This window comes from Macaca thibetana, chromosome 14, assembly GCF_024542745.1.
Source record: "Macaca thibetana thibetana isolate TM-01 chromosome 14, ASM2454274v1, whole genome shotgun sequence".
Taxonomy (NCBI): Eukaryota; Metazoa; Chordata; class Mammalia; order Primates; family Cercopithecidae; genus Macaca; species Macaca thibetana.
This window is the reverse complement of record NC_065591.1, coordinates 90,447,678-90,466,979: the sequence shown is the minus strand read 5'-3', so window position 1 is coordinate 90,466,979 and position 19,302 is coordinate 90,447,678. Positions and strand designations below refer to the sequence as shown.

Sequence of the window (19,302 nt, the reverse complement as noted above, 5' to 3'; positions counted from 1 at the left end):
ATTTTGGGAGGCCAAGGCTGGTGGATCACCTGAGGTTAGGAGTTCGAGACCAGCCTGAGCAACATGGTGAAGCCCCGTATCTACTAAAAATAAAAAAAATTAGCTGGGCATGGTGGTGCACACCTGTAGTCCCAGCTACTCAAGTGGCTAAGGGAGGAGAATCGCTTGAACCTGGGAGGTGTAAGTTGCAGTGAGCTGAGATGGTGCCACTGTACTCCAGCCTAGGTGACAGAGTGAGACTCCATCTCCCTAAGAATAAAAAAGAAAAAGTGGAGAGTAGAATGGCAGTTACCAGAAGGTGAGGAGGAGAGAATGAAAGGGGGCTGGAGAGAGGTTGGCAGACGGATACAAAGTTATAGTTAAACAGGAAGAATATGTTGTGGTGTTCTATTACACAGTAGGGTGACTATAGCTAATAATAATGTCATATTTATATTAAGATTCCTAGAAGAGAAGATTTTGAACGTTTCCACTGTAAAGAAATGATAAATGTATAAAGTAATAGATATGGTAATTGCCCTGACTTGGTCATTATACAATCTATGCTTCACACTAACCCCAGTAAATATGTACAATTATATGTCAATTTTAAATGAAACTTTAAAAAGATACAAAAGAACATTATGACTCTCAATAAAAATAAACGCTAGCTTTGGACTCATTTAAAGTTCCATTAAATTTGTGTTAATGGTATTTTCATAAGCACAAAATGGATTACACAGATAAAGGAAACAGTCAAGTATAATACAAATGTAAAAATCAAGCAATATTTTATAAAGTAGAAAAAGATGGAGTAACTGATATGGTAACCTAAGTAACAGCAAGAATACTGTAATCAATAAAATTATATTGCAGAATGCCACAAATAGAAGAAAATTACAGAAGCCAGGTATCACTGTAGATAATAGTAAACTTGGGGAAGATAATCATAAATAATTTCTGACTATATGAGAAGCCAGACTTCAGGACACTCCAAGCAGCATGGAATTCCCCATCTGCTTCTTATTTCAAAACCATAAGAAGTAGGTTTATCTGGTGAAAGGTTATACAGAATTATTCTAGTCATTTTGGAACTATGCTTAACTGAGTACTATAAAACTCTACGAGAATAAAAAGTAATAAAATAAAGGTCTACATCCTGAAGTGTGGGATCTCATCACTATTGATACCACTTAGCTCTCAGAAAAGTTGGAAAACCAGGATTATACCACATAGCAATATACTAGAAGATTTATCTTTCAGAAAGTAAATAAGAAAAATGCAAATACATATTATAACTGGATCTTATACAATGAGGAGTCTAGCCAGATGATGAGACTTATCCTTGTACTAGACCCCACACATAAACATAAAATGTTAGAACTCCCCTTTTTTTTCTTGGCACTACATCCCCAAATATAAACAGACACCAAAGGATCCTCAAATATGTGACAAAATTTCTAACCTTAATAATAGTAATAATAAAATACCAAAAATAAAGCCCTCACCGGATTTGATGTGTGTATATGTGGGTTTAAGTTTTGAGGAGATAAGATAGTCAACTGAATTTGTAATATAGAATGTTGGAGTCAAAGGAAGAACACAGAGAAAGTCCATAGTATAGACTAAAATGCATATATATCCTTTTGATTCTTTCACTGAACAAGAATTAATGCCTACACATTACAAAATTCAACAATGCTAGGCAAAGAACAAGAGAACTGTAACATCAATGAATACCAGAGCACACAAAAGATCAGGAGATGTTCAACTGCCCATTAGATTAGAGAGATCACATTGAGTACCTGGCCCATTCTCTGGATACCCAGAGATCACAGTACTTTATCCTTCCTAGAGTAAAAATTATTCAACAGCTGCCAATAAAATGATCAAGCTGGTTCTCAATGAAATTAAATGCTTTTTCAATACAAATTTTAACATTCTTAATTCAGGGTGGCATTATTTATATACTCAAAACATAATATTCACATGAATGAGATAATGAAATTAGCAAACAGTTTCCAGTAGCCCTTAGAAATATGCTTAAAGATTTAAAGGAAATTATGAACATAAGGAGGAGAGAATTAAAACACTTAAATAAAGAAACAAATGAAATATAACTTCTAATATATTGGAATGACACCAGTAGCTAGTGCTGTATTGGAAACAGAACATTGAATTCCGCTACTGGCAGATTGTGTGTGTGACTGTATGTGTGTGAAGCATAATATTCAACAGTGATTGTGACTACTGTTATTTTACCTAGATCTACTATTACATTGGGCCCACTGTGATGTACATCAACAAAATAGATGCCTTGGGCCATATGTTTTACAATAAGAAAACTCATGACTGGACAAGGATATACCTGACAATGCTATAGAAAGTCCAAAGCCTTCTAAGACCATGCTTAGCAGTAAAAACAGAAAGAACAGTTTAAGTAGAGCCTCCTGCTGTCTAAATTTTACAAAAAAAAAAAAAAAGTGAGTAAGATTGGTGAAATAAAAACTATATCCAGCACCGTCTCTACAAAGGGGATCTGTGAAATGTTTACAGCTTTTCAGGCAGAAGTGAAGTAATGGGAGCTACATTAGAAGGTGCTGAAAATAGACACTGAATAGTGCCAATTTACAATATCCACTGCCCAAAATCTCAAAAATAATCTTATATTCATCCCTCCCAGGAAAATACTTTGGGATATACTTTATCAAATGAGAAACAAACAAAGAGAAATATTCATGGCGTTATAAGACAAAAAAAATAACATAGCGGAAATGATAAGGAAATTCCCATGATTATGTTGAAGGGAGATCCTATTAAACATAGAGAGGAAACAGCCAGATTGAAGTGGAAAGACAAAGACCCAAGAAGAGATGTCTCAAAGAAGTGTTTTAATACGATTCGGATATTACCTCAGAGAAAATAAAAGGTAGCATAAGAAAATAAATATACCCAAAGTGTCAAATGTAACTGATATGTGACTAATATTTATGTAGTCACAATAATATATAACCTAGGGGTTGATTTGACTAAAATATCTGATGTAATCCCTATGTGTGCACAGAAAAAGGGAAGTGTTTTTTTGTTTTGTTTTGTTTTTTGGAATGGGTGTCAGGGAACTGACTATTCATCTTGTATAAAGGGAAGCCAAAGGAATTCTAAATCAGAGAAGTCAAGTAATGACAATACAAAGATACTATTGAAAACATGGAAATAAACATCTAAAAAGTAGTTAAAAGTGTGGAATGCTATTGTCTACATAGAACAAGAAACCCAGAGGAAATGGACTGGAGATTATTGATTATTAGGAGAAAATGGTCTAGTGGGAAGGATGAATTCAGACTCTGACATATAGGAGGAAGGCGGCATAATCTGTGGGACCCTGTGCAAAATGAAAATGCCCTTGTGGCTGTGGGTCCCTGTGTGAATGCAGAGTTCATTTGTCTATGAAACAAACCCAGACCAATACTTTGAATTCTCTCTGGTGTTTTGTTAAGCATCCAGTTGTATAGTTTTGCCTAGAACTCAGGGAGAAGAACTAAGGAGGATCATACATTGTAATGAAATCAGTATACAAGCAAGAGTTAAACCTAGGAGAAAAAATAAAATCTCCTTGGAAAGTATTTGGTAGATAAAGAAGAGAAAAAAATCTAAAGAAGAATCCTAAGAACAACATAATTCATTTTACCCTGATGGTTTCTAGGAAAATCAATTTTGTGTAGAGTAAAATATTCCTCCTCTGGCCTTATGGTCTTTTTATTGGATCTGCTGTTCACAACTCTTAACTTTAAACTTCTCTTTGGCTTTGAATTTAGGCACATTTTCAGATAACCTCTTAACTGCCTCATGTTTTCATAAACATCTTAGAAAATGACTACTGTTTTATAGAAAACATGAATATTTATGAATTTTTAAAGTACATGACATTCTTTTAGATAAATGCCTAATAAAAGAAAATTTATAATTACCATACATTTACAACACAATTTCCGTAAACAGAGACAAATTCATGAAGAAATTACAAATAAGAAAACTAAGGGGTGAGAGGAGGGGGGAACCCTACATATTATCTTTCATGCTTTCTTTTTTGTAAAATACAGAAAGTTTATTTTTATATTATGGTAATTTTTAAAATAACCTTCAATTGTGTTTTCTTATGATTTCTTTAAAACAAATCAATTTTTATACTTTACTGTATATGGCTTACACAAGTTAAAAAAGTATGTAATTTTCTAAAAGAGTACTACTGGTGAATTTTCTGCTATTATATTTACTTACTGTAGATTAACATGTCTGAACCTTGGCACTTTTGGCATTTAGGGCCAGAAAATTCTTCATGTGCAAGAGACAATGTAGGATGCACTTAGGGTTGTAATGTTTAGCAGCATCCCTGACCTTTATCCATTTGATGCCAGTAACATCCTCCACCAACCCCAAGTTGTGATAATTAAAAATGTCTCCAGACATTTGTACTCTGAAAGAGAAAATTGTTCTTGTCTGAGAACCACTGTTCTACATTTAAGAAAAATTTCAGGTCTACTCAGAATTAAAATCAAACTATTAGGATAAAAATCACTATAACATGATTTATAATCCATTTTGGGTATTTATATGAATGCTTATTAATATTTTGTGAATTATCATAACATGAGGTTTTTTCTTTTACTATGAGTGACTATAGCTCTTCTATATTAGAAATAACACTGGTAATAGTTCTTGCTGGGCTGCAAATGAATAACAGAAATTAAGTAGTGGTATTGAGCAAAGGGTATGATTTAGATTTTTTTTTTTTTTAAGCAGAAGCTTGCTAGTAAAACATTAAATTAACTTGATTCTCCTTCCTGCAGGCCTTTGTGAATCTTTCAAATTAGTTAAGTGATTTAGGGCTGGAAAGAAGAGACACGAATGGAAACAGCATCTTCTTTTCAGCAGTTTTGGAAATCAGGACCCCAGTATTTCTTAGAATTGAGAGGTACAGGAACCACTTTAGTGAGTGTCATCTGGGGTATCAAGGAAATGGTGAATTACATGTTTATTCAGTATTACATTTCCAACTCAAAGGATGACAATATTACATTTCCCACTCAAAGGATAAAACTTTGTCAATTGTCATCAAACAACATAAAGTGCCCTTAAATGAGATCACATTGAGCCCAGTCAACAAGTATTTTTGATACAATAGATAACAAATACTCTGAATTAAGCTTGTATTTATGTAGTCAAGAAACAATAAAATCACTGTGGATGGAACAGAATAATAGAGGGAAAAACTGAAGGCAACTCTTCCTCTTAATAATTGGTAGGACTAGTTTGGATTAACAAAAATGAAAGCAAGAGACTAATAGAGGATGCTTCAAAATTAAGGCTTAAGGGTGATCAATTTACTGGGTAAATGGTGGTACTATTTATTCAGATAAAGCACACTAGTAGAAAAAAGAGAAATACAATATCTTGGCCTGAGCAATTGGGCGAATGGTGTTGCAGCTTAATGAGATAGGAATCCCTAGCGTAGGAGGTATAATTGACAAAACAGGGAATCAATTGTATACCTTTGGGAACTTTTAAGTTAGATACACTGATCAGAAATTCAAGTGGAGATTTCAACTAGTCAGCTGAATACAGTATAAGGCTCTGAAAGGTAGGTAGCAGGTCAGAGGTGGAGATTAAAATTTACCAATCACTATTATATGACTAGTATGTAAAGTAGAGGAAGTAGGTAATGAGCTTACCTAGGGAGTGAATATGTTTCTAAATGGGAACATGACACAATCCTAAGGCTTTCCACTGCTTCAAGTTGAGGAAATGGGTAAAAACAAACTAAGCAAAGATGATTGAGAAGGTGCTACCACCGAAGTAAAAAGAAAATTCAAGAGAATGTGTTATATCTGAAGCCAAGTGAATAAAAGGAAAGTTTATAAAAAGAAGTGCAGAGCTGGGTTAGAGATGAAATAAGTGAAACTAGGCCTCATAAAACTTAGAAACTAGGCCTCATATAGAAAAAATTAACACCAGGTGGCTCTGGATAGGGTCCCACCCTGCCTCGATAGGGACCCACCCTGATAGGGTCCCACCCTGCCAATTCTGGGAAACAACCTCATGGGGTCCCACCCTGCCAATTCCGGGGGTCCCACCCTGCCTCGAAGTTCCCGGAATCAACAACTCCAGGAAAAAAACCTCATAAGGTCCTGCTCTAACCAATTAGCATAAGACACCTTGCTCAGGCCATAGCTAGACCCAATCATTTTGCGCCTTAAGCTTTGTTTGAATTTCGCGCCATAAGCTGTGTTTGAACTTGTGTTTGCCTATATAAACAGCCTGTAACAAGCAGTCAGGGTCCCAGGGCCAACTTAGAGCTTGGGACCCTAGCGCGCTAGTAATAAATAACTCTCTGCTGTGAATCTCGTGTCGGTGATCCTTCGCGGCGACCCCTGCCCAGGAGGGAATCGACAGTTCGGTTCCAACATAAGACACAGATTGGTGACTGAAAAAAAGATACATATGCTGTATTTTAAACGAATAAAGTTGCTTTCTATTATCCCCTTGTCCAAGGTTATAGCCTTATAAGAAACAATTATCATATAATGATCTTGCTACTATAAAACTAATTTCCTATTTCAGCATTGATGTGAACATACTTAGTTGATTGAAAGGGATGGAGGAAATACAGGCATAATTTTTTTGTAATGGGTTGAGTCTAGAGAGGCTACCTCTCATAAGAAATAATAAAACCTGAAATGAAAGTTCACAGAAGACTCCAAAAATCTATAACTAAGACACATGGGGATTAGAATTTGTGCTACATATGGGTAATATAAACCCCGATAAATGTATAGCTTTGGTTATATTAGACAATTTGTGTTAGATGATGTCAATGTAAAAACGTATTGAAATTTACTATCTATAGTCTTAGTATTTTTCCTCTTACAAAAAGTACATCTATATAGGAACAACCAATTTAATAATTTATCTGTAATTAAAACTCTAATACAACAAAATTTACAATAAGAAAAAATACGGTTTGTGAATTCACAAAGTTTAAATGCAGAGGCTTATTAAAGGAATCTGGGACTTCAGCACTAGGTTGTGGCTCCACTGTCTGAAGAAATTAATTCTTCAATATCATGTATCAGGTAAATGCTAAAATATCTTTTGAACCATGTTGACAAAAATTGAGCTATAGGCAGCATAGGGTGACAACATAGGCAATTTTCTACCTGTCCTGCTGAAAAACAAGCATGCAAATTATTTAGTTTGATGCTTCCTTGTTAAAGAAGTTGAATCAAAAGTAGAATTCATAAATTCTAACAATTATTTACTGGACTTTTGCTATGTTTCAGATATTTTGCTATATTTATGATCAAAATTGAGTTTGAAGTAGTATGTAATATAGGAATGCTTTCTGATCATTTGCAATTCATAAAGAATAGATATGACCTACAGACAAGATTAGCATACTTAAGGAATTAATTATTATTACATTTGCTTCTCTTCATTGAGTCCATCCTAAAAGCCAACCACTGGTAATTCTTACACGTATTACCTCATTGAATCATCATAACAATCCTGCAAGATAATTACACTCATTTATAAATGTGAAACTAAGGCTATGTGACTTTAATGAGGTCATTTCACTAAGACATTAAAGTGTTTCAATAAGGTAGAAGTAATGATTTTGTCAAAGCTGCTGAGAGTTCAACTAAGAGTAAAACATATAAATGATTAAAGTGGGAAAAATGGTAGTCACTGATAAAGCTGAAAAGATGGTGTTGGTAGAGTCAATCATTGGTGAACTTTCTAAGAATGGTACATTTAGTGTCAGGATAGTAGTTAAATAGAATAAAAATTAAATAGAATGGCTTCAGTAGAGAGTAAATACCTAATTGGAGATAATTAACAACAGAATAGGACACAGAGAATTAAAAGCAGTAAGTATAAACAACTTTCCTGGCAATTGCCTATAAGATGGGATAGATAATCTGTCAATTGTCTAAAATAATAGTGCAAGGGAGTGAGGAAGGAAAACAGGGTCTGGAGGCAGGGAACATAAGGCCAATTCACACTTCAGCTGTAACAGGAAATATCTCCATAGGGTATAGACCAAGTAAACGACTGTGTAACTTTACTTCATCTTCTCCATTTACATAGGGCATACCTCAAGTAATGAATGGAATCCTAGGGGGTATTTTAACTTCCAAAAATTCTGTAATGGGGCTTTTGAGCTCCTATGCTTGGGCCCACTCTCACACTGTGGAACGTAGTTTCATTTTTACTAAATCTCTTCATTCCTTCCTTGCTTCGTTTGTGCATTTTGTCCAATTCTATGTTCAACACGCCAAGAACATGGACACCCTTCACTGTTAACATATTTTTGTGAGCTAGCTAGGAGGAAGAGGTAAGCCCAAAGTTTGGGATTTATTCTTTTCCTTTCTCCTTCTCCTTTCTGCTCCAAACAGGGGAATCTCTTTCTCTCTCTTTTCCTTTCCAACCTGGGACTCGGTGGGCAGCGCCTAAACATAGAAGCAACTGCAGGTTTCTGGCCATGGTCAGTGAAACTAAGGGGTTTCCACAGGCAAAGCTTAACCACCACTGCCCAATTTGCTTAAGGAATCTGGGTCTTTTTCATTTTTTTACTCCTTTGTCTCTCTCTCTCTCTTTTTTTTTTTTTTTTTCTCTTCAGTCTTTCGATGACTGTTTTCTAGTAGCTCCTTGGAAATTGAGGACAATTGGCTGAGGTCACTCCCCGGAATTGCCTGAAGGCCTAAGAACAAATGAGAATAATTGCCCTGCCAGAAGAGGAAAGGGCTTTCTAAAAATTTTTTCCATACATGGTCCCTGATTCCTAGGTGTGGTGCAGCTTGGAGCCAACTCCTACTTGTTTCAGGTGACTCAAACCTTCTTTTCTTATGCTGAATTCTTCCCTTCCCCTATTCAACTGGCTAAGGGCAAAGGAAACCCACCAAGCCTCTAGTTCCTATCATTAAAGTTCATAGAATAGGAAGCCTGGGAAAGCGTGGCCTTATCAAATTACAAGGATGCTAAAAATCTGGGATTACACCCAGGTAACAAAGGACAGCTCATAGTAGGCTCTGGAGGGAATGCATGCAAAGTGGCACTGGTGCCCACCTAAGGCCAAGAGACATCTGGAACTCTTAAGACTGAACCCCATAGCAGGCTACTCGGGGGGATCATCCGGACCTCAAACTCTCCAGAGAAGATGCTCTCTGCAGAGGTTCTGAGGTATAGTAATGAGCCCTCCTTAGAATTTTCTCTCGCAGTTGCAATATTGCTTGGCCCTAAAATTGTTTAGAATCTGAAGTTTACTGTCTAATGGGAAAGTGGGATGGCATTGCATGTATCCATGCTTTTGTGCTGCTGTTCTAAGCAGGGTTCCTGGTTAACATGTAACACCCTCCTTTGGGACTCTTTGGCCCCAGTGCTCCTGGGTGTCTGGGGAGTTTAGCCTTTAAACATCAAACTGCCACGGATACCGCTGTACCTGAAATTTTGGTTCACAGCCTTCCTTAAATTATCCATTGGGGCAAAGTAAAACCGGAAAGCTTGTATTGCTATCTCATGGCTAACATTCCAAGCTATCGGATCTTTGTATATGAGTGTATACATGTCTAGATATGTTTCCTTGTACCTACACTTATATGTTGTGTCTACCAAATTGGCGCTTAGAGAGCATTCATAAATTAAGTAAATAAGCAATTTTCAAGTTCATGTGACCTAAGTATAACTTTACTAAACAAGCTAGCTTTAACATTATTGGTGGAATAAAAATAGAAAGGCCTTCAGAATTATCAGCACACTTTTTTTTTTCTGAATTTTTTGTTTATCTTTGCTAGATATTTTAAAATGTCAGTGTTAATTTAAGCCGGGAGATGCTTGGGGCAAGCCTGCCTCCCATTTTACTCAAAGTCTCACTGAGATAAATCCATGTCTGACTGCTTCTTTCAAAAAGACTAATCAGAAACTCAAAAGAATGCAATCATTTGTCTCTCACCTATGATCTGAAAGCCCCCCAGCCCCCTCCTTGCCTCAAGTTGTCCTGCCTTTCCAGACCAAACTAATGTTTAATGTTTTACATATGTGGATTGATGTCTCATGTCTCCCTTGTTAAAAGTAAAAATTAAGTACAGTGAATGGGATAAATGTTTTAGGTAAACTTTTTGGGTAAATTAAAATGTTAAAGTTATTTTTGATACTCATTTAACATCTGAGTCATTTCCAATTAAGAAAGGGTTGTGATAAGGGAAATACGTTTCTAAAATTGTGGGATTGTTCTTATCTATAAATGCCCATATCTGACAGTTCAGGACTTCTTGCTTTTTAGGGTTTCACTAAAGTTTTAGGTTACTAAAGATACAAATTTTAGTTAACATGTAATTCTGTATACAAAATGCACCAGAAAGCATTGTTATTAGTGGAAAAAAGAATAATTTTGTCTAATTCAGAAGTTATCTAAAAGCTCAAATTACAGATTTGAAAATGTTATTTATGAAACCAGTAAGAAATCATTAAGTAGGGGAGAAAGATGTGGAAAGAGTTTAAATAATAAAATATTATTTAAATCCTGATAGAGAATTAGAGACATTTGGCTAATAAATATTTTCATAGTCAAAGCTCTTAAAGTAAAATAAGAAATATTGTAAAGAAAGACACTGACAGTTTGGCAATTTTTTTTAAAGACAGTTAAGCATGAAGATGAATTTAGTGTGGAACCAAATTTCACATCCATGCTTGCATTGCTTCACACTATGTTTTCTCGTTTGCATGGAGAATGCTAGAGTACTAACTGGTCATGTGCGTAAGGTGAATTTCTTGATTACACAGGATGTATGATGATATTAGTAAACTTAAGAATAGTAAATTGTATATCAGAAATAAGATATTCAATAAGTGGGGTTTTGGAGGCCTTAGATAACACTGCACCCTCCAGGATAAATTGCATACGGAAATTGAGGGTTGGTTTTCTGTTTATTTGTTTTTGCTTCTATTTTTAATTCTCTTGCTCTTCATTCTTCTCTGGCTTTAGCTTGTGTATCCATATATATAAAACCATGGTGCTTTTTAGTTTCTAGTGGAAGGCTTTTATTTCGTTCTGCAAATAGTTATTTTGTTTTCTATGCATTTCTGGCAAGTCATCATCCATTCCATTTATCTGGAATTCCTAAGCTACCTTTGTCAGGCTGCAGGAATTAATGGAGCACACCAGCTTTTTACCCTTAAACTAACTTCTTGGATTCTAGGCTTCCTTATACGTTAATGTTTAGTATAATGTTACAAATAGAATTTAAGTCACATCTCTCTTTTGGCCTAGTTTCTCCAAAATTTGTAAACTATCTATGTGTATTCTTAATTCATGGCAATGTGTTTGTTTGCATATTGTCAAGCAGGGTCTCCAGGGCTACTCAGGGAGAGAGAACCCACAAACCTAGCACGTCGGCAAAAGGGCTAAGAATTTCTTACCACTCAGTCTCTGGCATCTTTCTCTCTGTGCAAACTGGTTAATTTCCTCTGCAAAGTTTTAAATTAATGGTTTAATAATAATAAGAGATTAAATCAAGTATTTTGTCAGAAAAGCAGAAAGTGTAATGCCTTTTACTTCATGTGGCTTTAGCAATCCTTGGGAAATAAAGATGGTTTTCAACATTATTGGTAACATACAAATGTCTTTAAAATGTAAACATGTGGTCTAAATTTGTTCAAATATTAGGTTTGCTAAATGCTTTAAGGTTATAAACTGCTTTTTTGACTTTTAAAATTTAACTTGTCTGCTTTTCAACTAGGTAAGACTAGGGGTCATGTGGAGTTGGCCACACCCCTACCTATGCTGGAAACAATCAAGCCTTATCAAAACATGACTTACTAGGCCTTCCATTAAAATCCTCCATTATAACATGCAATTAAGACTACTAAAAACAATTTTACATGCAAAGTGTGTAAGAATGGTAGAATGTGTGTGTGTGTGTGTGTGTGTGTGTGTGTGTTTTTAAGGTTATAAAAGGTTTTTGCTTCTTTAAAATTTGAGTCATTGTTTTGGCAAAATAAATAATTTATGGTAATCTAGAATTCTAAAATCAAACTACAGTTTCAAAATTGTCTTTCATAAGGCCTGGCTTTCTGGATGAGGGCCCCTGAAAACATCTAGAAGAAAAGTAAACAGGATTATTTTATGTGTTTAGCTACATGGGTTTGCTAAAATGATGTTCAATCTTCTTTAGGTTATATTTTTGTGAATAATACTAATACATATTCCTAAACTATATAGGATTTCTAAAATTCTAATGCTTAAGTATATGCTATCAATTATAATTATAGTTATTGTGTTAAGTTATTGTAAACCACAAAAATAACCAAATTTCCTTGTCAGTGCTATGCAGCTAATTTGGAAAAACCACTGGTATCCAAGAGGATATACAACAAATGTTAATTAAGCATGGACTCACAGAGAAACAGGATGGCCACTTTGTCCTTCCTGAGTCCTTAAAGCTTTTATTATTAAAAGTTCTGCATTCCATGACTCATCATGGAAAAGATACAATGATCCAGATTGAATACTTTGGTGTAATGATTTACAAATTACGAGAATAGTTTATAACCAATGCTTGATTCCATATTCCTGGAAAAACAAAGCTTCAGGTATATCTGGTCACCTGGTGGGACATTTAAACATTTTATAAAGGGATTTCATTCAATTGTTATTTTCAATGCATGTTTTCTGGTTGTATAAAAGCTTTCCCATGGAAGAGGGCTGATGTTATAAAAGCAGATTATTATGCTATAGTGTATTTTCTCCAGGTAAAAAAGCTTTTTATGGTTTGGATCTTCTGAGAACATTGGAGAAAGACTGTCCTTGCCATCCACATTACAACAAAACTTCATTCAGGACCTTGGGCTTTCAGTTCATGGTCTTGCAACTGAGAAGGTTCCCTCCACACTTTTGGAACTATGCACCCACTGGAACCCTTGAGGTAAAACTAACCAGGGAAATTTCTCCCAAGGAGAAGACACCATCCTTGTGAACAGTTTTCCCAAGTTCACAGATTAAGACTTCTACTGTCATGAAACTCTTATCTTTGAATGTTTTTTCTTGTTTGTGTCTCTGTGAACAATAGAAGTGGAAAAGGTGTCGGTTGTGTGCACTTACGGGGTATACTTTTATTTGTGAAGGAGTTTGCAGCCTGCCTTATACATGGGTAACCTTATACTTTGATAGATAAAGGATAAAGGCCCAATGTAGGTAAGATACTTTAATGGTACATGTGTTGCCTCATAATCAGTCAAAAACAAAACATTGGTTCACTCCTCTTAATCCACATCATGGGTGAAAGGGAACATTGCCAGAAGGCCTTCACTCTTCTGAAAGGGCCTCATTTGTGAGGTCCTTTTTCCATGGTTTAAAATGAAAAAGCAATGATCAGAAATGTACCCCTCATGATAGGTTTTGTAGCAAATTCTACTGTAGAGGCTACAGTCACACAACAGACTTTAAATTCTCTTGTGAAAGCTATGCTAAATAATAGAATTAGCTAAACAGAAAAAGTTACCTGTGCAGCTGCTGGCATTTGTAGCCTATGGGGAAATACATCAAGTGAAGATTATAGAAACTCAGTGGTAGGAGATTGATGAAGAAATTGCTTAGTCAAGTGAGTAAACTCTTTAGTTTAATTTTAGGAGGTTTGGTTTATGGGACCTTGGGTAAGGAGCATACACCAAACGCTTGGTATTATCCTCCCAATAGTCTTAATAATAGTCTCCCTGGTGTGCTATATTCTCTCAAAGGTTTTAAATGTTTGTATGCAGCCATCTCTAGAATGTCATATGGTCTCTCTTCAACTGGAATAACAAGAGCTGAAAGAAACGTGCAACTATGAGGACATTGTAACTTATGAATGACATGCTGAGACCAGAAACCCAAAATGATATGGTAACTGAGAGTGGGGCTAAGGCCATAAATTTTAGTCACACTCTCGTCTAAGTGAGAACCTGACCAAAAAAGGGGAATTTTTTTAAACAAAATTATGAGAGGTCATTGTTTTGGATTGAGCTCATGCACTAGGCCCCAACAAACCAAACCAAACCAAAATGGAGTTGCTCATGCTAAGACTTTAAGGAAACACATGGATTCTGGAACAGACCAGGGTTTGTTTTTTTTTCTTCTGCAAATCTCTATAACAAACATCTCTGGCATCATAGGTATCCACCCCCTGAAGTTCCCATGAAATCTTTTAACCAAATTCATTTCCTCTCTCCTAGAGACCATCGAGCTTCAGATGATCACTCAACAAAGGCTCCAGCAAGTTCCAAGTGAAGACACCACCCCTGGCCATCAAGGAGCTACCCTGCCTCTACTAGACACAGCAGGGTGAGCGTTCCATGATCCCCAATAGGTAGGGAGTACATCCCAAGCCAGCATGAAGCAGTTACAGAAAAAAGACCATTGGCCCCTCTGCCTCCCATAAAGATTTATGGGGATCACATCTCTCAGCAGGGAGATGAGGCAGGAAAATGAGGTCTGGAGGCAGGGAACATAAGGCTGATTCACACTTCAGCTATGATAGGAAATATCCTCTCCATAGCGCACAGGCCAAGTAAATGACTTTGTAACTTTACCTCATCCTCTCTATTTACACAGAGTATACCTCAAGTAACCAATGGAATCCTCTAGGGGGTATTTAAACTTTGCAACATTCCATAACGGAGCCTTTGAGCCCCTATTGCTCAGGCCCGCTTCCACACTGTGACTGTGGAATGTACTTTCATTTTGAATAAATCCCTTAATTCCTGTCTTGCTTTTTTTTTTCTTCTTTTTAGATGGAGTTTTGCTCTTGTTGCCTCGGCTGGAGTGCAGTGGCGTGATCTCGGCTCACTGCAACCTCTGCCTCTCAGGTTCAAGTGATTCTCCTGCCTGAGCCTCCCAAGTAGCTGGGATTACAGGCATGCACCACCATACCCAGATAATTTTTGTATTTTTAGTACAGACGGGGTTTCACCATGTTGATCAGGCTGGTCCTGAACTCCTGACCTTGGGTGATCCACCTGCCTTGGCCTCCCAAAGTACTGGGATTATAGGTGTGAGCCACCATGCCCGGACTTTCCTTGCTTTGTTTGTGCCTTCTGTATAATTCTCTGTTCAAGATGCCAGGAACCTGGATACCCTCTACTGTTAACAGGAGTGTTTTACAAAACTGAAGAATTATTTTGTGTTTATGCTAAATTTAATGTGTGTGGTAGAAAAGAAAAATGGTGATTTAAAAGGAAAGGGTATAATAGCTAGAATGAAATCTTTGAGTAACCAGATGCAATGGGATATAGGGAACAATTTAAATGTGAACTTAGGAAGCAGAAAAGTTTTTATCTTTGAAAAAAAGAGGAAAAACCAACTATATAGGGACCTATCAAAATGGAGATAGCTTTTTTATGAACAATGGGTTTGCTTTTGTTTTCTTAGAGAAGTAAGATAATTGACTAAGAGTTAAATACTGAGCAGGGATAGGTTTTTTTTTGTTTTGTTTTGTTTTTTTTAAATATTACACCTTTATCAGAGTAAGAAAGTAAACCTATCACGATAATATTTATAGTTTAGAAAGCTTGCTTAAAAGCTGTGGCTTTAAAATTTCAGTCACCATCATTGTGTTTTTACAAATGCATTCATCAAGGTTGGTGTAGGCCTTGTTGCTGTATTCTACAGTTTACATTAAAATTTTAGTTTAGGCTGGGCAAGGTGGCTCACGCCTATAATCCCAGCACCTTGGGAGGCCAAGGTGGGTGGATCACAATGTCATGAGTTCGAGACCAGCCTGGCCAACACGGTGAAACACCGTCTCTAGTAAAAATACAAAAATTAGCTGGGTGTGGTGGCGGGCACCTGTAATCCCAGTTACTTGGGTGGCTGAGGCAGGAGAATCACTTGGAACCGGAAGGTGGAGGTTGCGGTGAGCTGAGATTATGCCACTGCACTCCAGCCTGGGTGAAAGAGGGAAAATCCTTCTCAAAAAAAAAAAAAAAAAAAAAAAAGTTTAAATATAGTTGTTTCTATAAGTAAAAAAGGCCACTGAAATAAGAATACTTTCAATTAATTAAATGGCTATAGTAACAGTCTATAAAATCAAGTGGTTTAAAGATAGAAGAGAGGACATAGGTAATGGTGGATAATGACTGAAAGTCGCCAGAAGTTTGAAAAAAAATTGACGTGGGAGAAAGATTAAAAGATAGCTTGAAAGTTAGGTGGTGTTATTAACAGAGTGAGATACTTAAATTATGAATTTCAGAGGTGGTATACCTATATTTTGTTGTCAGTAAATAGCAAATCACCAAATGAGGAATAAGAGGCTGAGGTTAAGAGAAGGAAAAGGTCTTTGGAAATGAGGACTTGAAAAGAACACAGACACCACATGTTTGTTATATCTTCTCCATCGATATTGAAGTCATAATGAATGACTTCAACCTAATTGGACATGTTAAGTGAGAAGAGAGGAATACAATGTGTAAGTGGGTAATACAAAGGGGGAGGAGCCACGGAGAGCAAGCAGCACATCTTTGGGTTATGTGGCATATAACGTGTAGGAGAAAAATAGAAGTATCACCTTCAGAAGCTGGGACCCAGTGTCTTCACTTGGCAGCCTGAATTCAGTTATACTAAGAACAAAAAGAACTTTGAAGAATGAATATAGGAGATATTATAGCTAGTATATTATGACTTCCTGAAGGCATACTGTAATTTTTTTGAATATATGTATCTCCCAGATACGTAAATGATAGGGTCTGGTAAGACAATAAAAAAAAAAATGTAGAGTTATACGAGATAAGATCATGATGAATGACCTAGAACGTTTATAATTCTAATGGTAAGATATAAAAGCATACGTAAAAGATGATGGTCTGAATGGCCACTTAGAGGAATTAGTTTATTTTACTCTTTTAGCATGTTTTTAAATAAATCATTAGTGCTAAGGCAGGGGCAAGAGCAGACACTTAAGCATGTGGGTGGGTGCAGGAAGACAGGAAGCCAGTAACAGTGAAGAAGAGAACAAGTGTGGTATTAACAAGGCCAAGAACCCATATCATCCAAAGTAGTAGTGATGCCAAAATAGTACTGACTTGATGATTTCTTGCCAAGTTATTTTCCTAAAGTTGTCCATTTTATGCATAGAATTCCAACATTGAAAATGAACTGCTTTCCCATATATAGATGGGCTCATTAATGCACCATTTTTCTCTATGCCTTGCCAACAACTTTTTACCAATATTTGAGGACAGAGTGGCCTTTGCTGGGGATACTAGAGTAATGAAGAAGTAACTCATATAATTCAATTTCCATGTTCTTCTAAGCCCTTTTACTAGAGTGCCAGTGAACTGCTGTTCTAGATAATCACCATCACATTCATTGTCATCTTGCTATCTTGCCCAGTGGCAAATTTGTATTAAAAATACAAACATATTGAGATATGTACAGTTAATAATTAATACTATAGCATATACTATAATTACTATGCAAATCAAAAGTTTCTCGCTTATTAGATAAGTTTTTAATTAACATTTTTCTCTAAAAATTTTAACTCTTTTACAAAACAAATACAGTTATCTCTTAGCATTCACCAGGAATTTGAACCAATACCTACCATGGATGTCAGAGTCTGCAGATCCTTATCTCTTAAGTCAGCCCCCTGCTTCTGCAGGTTCCACATCTGCAAATTCAAGCAAATGCTGATCAGAAGTATGTATTTAGTCCACAGTTGGTTGAATCCATGGATGTAGCACCCATAGATACAGAGGGCTAATGGAAATGATGAAATAGTGTTATTTTAATGGCATACCATTTAAAAGAAACATAATATTTAGTTTGTGACTGTATTAGGATGCTCTAGAGGGACAGAACTAATAGGATAGATAAATATAGGAAGAAGAGTTTATTAAGGAGTATTGACTCATATGATCACAAAGTGAAGTCCCACAATAGGCCATCTGCAGACTGAGGAGAAAGGCAGCCAGTCTGCGTCCCAAAACCTCAAAACTAGGGAAGCCAACAGTACAGCCTTAAGTCTGGCTGAAGGCTGGAGATCCCCTGGCAAATCACTGGTATAAGTCCAGGAGTCCAAGAGCTGAAGGACTTGGAGTCTGATCTTCCAGTGCAGGAAGCATCCATCACTGGAGAAACATGTTGGTTAGAAGACTCAGCAAGTCTGCTTTATTCTAGCTGCAATGCCAATTATTAAATGGTGCCCACCGAGACTGAGCATGGGTCTACCTCTCCCAGTTCTTTGACTCAAATGTTAATCTCTTTCGGCAACACCCTCACAGACACATTCAGGAACAATACTTGACATCCTTCAATCCAATCAAGTTGACACTTAATATTAACCATCACAATGTTGACTACAACTATCTTCAAAATGATCAATTTATATTTGAGTAAAAATATTGGATCACAGACTGAGCACGGTGGCTCACATTTGTAATCCCAGCACTTTGGGGAGCCGAGGCAGGTGGATCACCTGAAGTCGGAGTTCAAGACAAACCTGTCCAACATGGTGAAACCCTGTCTCTACCAAAAATACAAAAATTAGCCCAGTGTGGTGGTGAGCACCTATAATCCCAGCTACTCAGGGGGCTGAGGCAGGAGAATTGCTTGAACACAGGAGGCGGAAGTTGCAGTGAGCCAAGATCGTGACACTGCACTCCAGCCTGGGTGACAGAGCAAGACTTTGTCTCAAAAAAAAAAAAAAAAGATCACTTAGGGTTTTTTTGTTATCAGTAGTCTATAATTTGAATTAATAGCATTTACTTAATGAGTGGGACTGTTACTTTTATGTGTCAACTTGACTAGCCCAAGTGATGTCTGTTTAGTTGGTATTCCTGGGTGTGTCTGTGAAACCAGTCCAATTGTCTCATAGAACTAGTGATTATGGTTTCTTTTGAACAAACATAGAAACTGATCCTCCCAGACTTAAAACTTAAAGTTACATTTTTCTTATCTGAGTTCCTTTTTCAGGAAACCAATCATCAGGTCTACCAGATATGAAGGAACTATAAGTTCCAATTTTAATTGTTCAGGGAGATGGATTTGAGACTGATCTCCCATTCTCCTCAGCTGTGAAACCCAAATAAAGGCTTCTTACCTGGCAATATTCTTCATCTCAATGATGGTGCAGTGAGCATCAGAACCTAGACTGAATCCCTGGCGTATTGATAAGAGCTGTGAAAATATTTTTAGAAAAGATTAGCATTTGAATTGGAAGAATGAGTAAATAAGATCACCCTCACCAATGTGGGTGGGCACCATTCAATCTGTTGATGCCCTAAAGGATAAAAAGACAA

General features: G+C 36.5%; 1 long non-coding RNA gene across 1 annotated transcript in view; it reads right to left on the bottom strand.

Moving 5' to 3' along the window:
• Positions 1 to 19,302, bottom strand: part of LOC126935914 (uncharacterized) — a 96,987-nt gene that overhangs the window by 58,245 nt on the left and 19,440 nt on the right. Inside the window, exons 2-3 of the long non-coding RNA XR_007719339.1 lie at positions 19,104 to 19,180; positions 17,607 to 17,672 (exon numbers count right to left, since the gene is read on the bottom strand). This is a non-coding gene — a long non-coding RNA (uncharacterized LOC126935914). The remainder of the gene's footprint in view (positions 1 to 17,606; positions 17,673 to 19,103; positions 19,181 to 19,302) is intronic.